General features: G+C 28.9%; 1 protein-coding gene across 4 annotated transcripts in view; it reads left to right on the top strand.

Moving 5' to 3' along the window:
• The window catches only part of LOC137655771 (A-type potassium channel modulatory protein KCNIP2-like), a 1,424,523-nt gene that overhangs the window by 459,663 nt on the left and 962,360 nt on the right, over window positions 1–2,500 (top strand). For 2 of the 4 annotated variants that reach the window (XM_068389901.1, XM_068389902.1), the window contains exon 1: window positions 1,345–1,374. The exons of the other annotated variants lie outside the window; for them this stretch is intronic. The gene's annotated coding sequence lies outside the window, so the exon portion shown is untranslated. Of the gene's footprint in view, window positions 1–1,344; window positions 1,375–2,500 lie in introns of those variants that run through there. 4 annotated transcript variants of the gene reach the window in all.

The following is a 2,500-nucleotide window of genomic DNA, read 5'->3' on the forward strand; positions in this document are numbered from 1 at the left end:
ATGAATACATATATATATATATATATATATATATATATATATATATATTTATATATATAAATGTATGGATATATATATATATATATATATATATATATGTATATACATATACAATATATATACATATATATATATATATATATATATAAAATATATATATATTTATGTATATATATATATATATATACATACATTTATATATAAATATATATATATTATATATATATATATATATATATATATATATATATATATATATATATATAAATATATATATACATATATATATATATATATATATATATATATATATATATATATATATATATACATATATATATATATATTTATGAATATATTATTGTTGCGTTTGCGTTTACATTTAATCACGATATTGATGAATGGGAAACAGTGTCTAATAAAAAGCGACTTACCATAAATTACAAAAATTAAGCTGTCTTTTAATAACACATACCCCTAGGAAAGCTAATCAGATTTCTATTCAGGGCGTCCCTATATTGCCAAACAGTTGAGAATTCTCGTTGTATGAAAAAAGTCTAATAATGAAGGAAGAAACATGGGTGTAAGAAATGCCACATTAAGCGATCAGAAAAACTACATCGAACAGAACAGGTGATTTTTTTTTTTTTTTTTTTTTTTTTTTTTTTTTTAGGGGGGAAGGACTGTGGGAATAGGTTTGATGGCTTGGGAGTGCGGTGCTAGTGGTGGGGTTGTTAGGTTCTGAGCATTTGCTCAAATTTGTTCTAAAAAAATAATATGTTTTATGATAACAGTATGTCTGATAAAAAATTACTCTTGTCATGCGCTTGTTGCTTTTCTCAATATATAGTCCAAATCAATAGCGTACTGTAATTTAGATATATAGCCAAGTATCTAGTAAGAGTGTTATCATTGTAAATACTATATATAAGTCATCCTACGAGACAGAATTCAAAGCTGAAAACCATGATTCGAAAAATATTTACTATTATTGGTAAATATATTAGCTGTACATTTACAATTGAAAATTTTATCAGGAAATAGAATTATTCGTTAATTTGTTTTGTGTAAATTAAATATTAGTTTATTCCCTTTTCCGTATAATTTTGTATTTCATATCTAAATTAAGTTTGTAAAGTCGTTTATTCCATGATTATTATCTGTCTATTAATTATATGCATACGAATGATTAGTCATTGAAATCCCTTGAGAATACTATGGCCTTACTTGTCTCGGGAGAGAATACTGCCTTGCTCTTTTCTTTGATGGGTATGTGGAAACGGGCACGGCACACGAAAGGCCCTGACGGACGGATGGGTACTGCCAGTCGAGCTGTGACTGGTGTCAAGTGCACTTGTGTAAGGTCGCCCCGAGGTATCGTGATCTAAATCAAGGGAAAACAGATAAATGAAAACGTTTCTGTTATGTAATTCCAAGTCTAATCTTTTGCTGGAGTTGCCGATATATATTTCCCTTTGAGTTTAGGTTGTGACGTATAGTGTATCATTTCTTGCTGTCAGAAAGAAGTGTGATCTGAAGTTGGGACATTTTTTCCCATCAACTGGGAGATGATAAGATTTGAGTGCAATATTATGTGCATTCTTTGCGTGAATAATTTTATTTCAAATGACTGAAGTCTAAAGTTATTCGGAATTATCCTTCTTACTTGTTCAATTTTATTAAAAATCTTTTTAGGCGTTTTTAAAGATACATCATTTACATATCGCTAAAAGTTACACAACAAAATTCCCTGTATTCTAAAGTAGAAAAGTAAAAACGAATCTCGCGGATTATCTCATATCTCATGGGTCAAGTTCCAAAGTGTTATGTTTTTAAGTAAAGAGTGTGTTGAAGTTCTGTTATAATTATTTTTTGTGTACTTCAAGAGAAAATCCTCTGATACGTATGGCTGGCGCAAAGCAAGGGCCTTCTGCCATCTATCTACAAGGCTTACACGGATAGAACAGGTATAATCCAGGGATGATCCTAGTCTGGACACTTTGAAGGGATGGTAGCTAGCTGCACAAGTCCTTGCTTTGTATAATTTGTTTATGTTATTTACTCAAGGGCTGGCCACCTTATACATATACTGTATATGTATATATATATATATATATATATATATATATATATATATATATATATATATATATATATATATATAAATTTAATAATTTATACCTTTGTAGCTATAAAGACCCTGGAAATTTTTCAACTCTCTAGTACTCTCTTGATTCTCCTAAACATTACAAGCTTGCTAAATCACGCCAAAAAAAAAAGAAAAAAAAGAGGGTTTACCTTCTTATTTAACTAAACCAGCCTACGAAAGGTTCCTCCGAGAATACACAAACACAAAATTGATTCGCAAAGTGATTCGAGGTATGTCATGGAATGTCAATTTTTTTGTTTGACCTGTGCAATTTATGAGGCTCGATGTAAATAGAGAATTCAAGAAGGTGAAATAAAGTAAAGAAGTAACACACAAACGCATGACAAATAC

This window comes from Palaemon carinicauda, chromosome 16, assembly GCF_036898095.1.
Source record: "Palaemon carinicauda isolate YSFRI2023 chromosome 16, ASM3689809v2, whole genome shotgun sequence".
Lineage (NCBI taxonomy): Eukaryota > Metazoa > Arthropoda > Malacostraca > Decapoda > Palaemonidae > Palaemon > Palaemon carinicauda.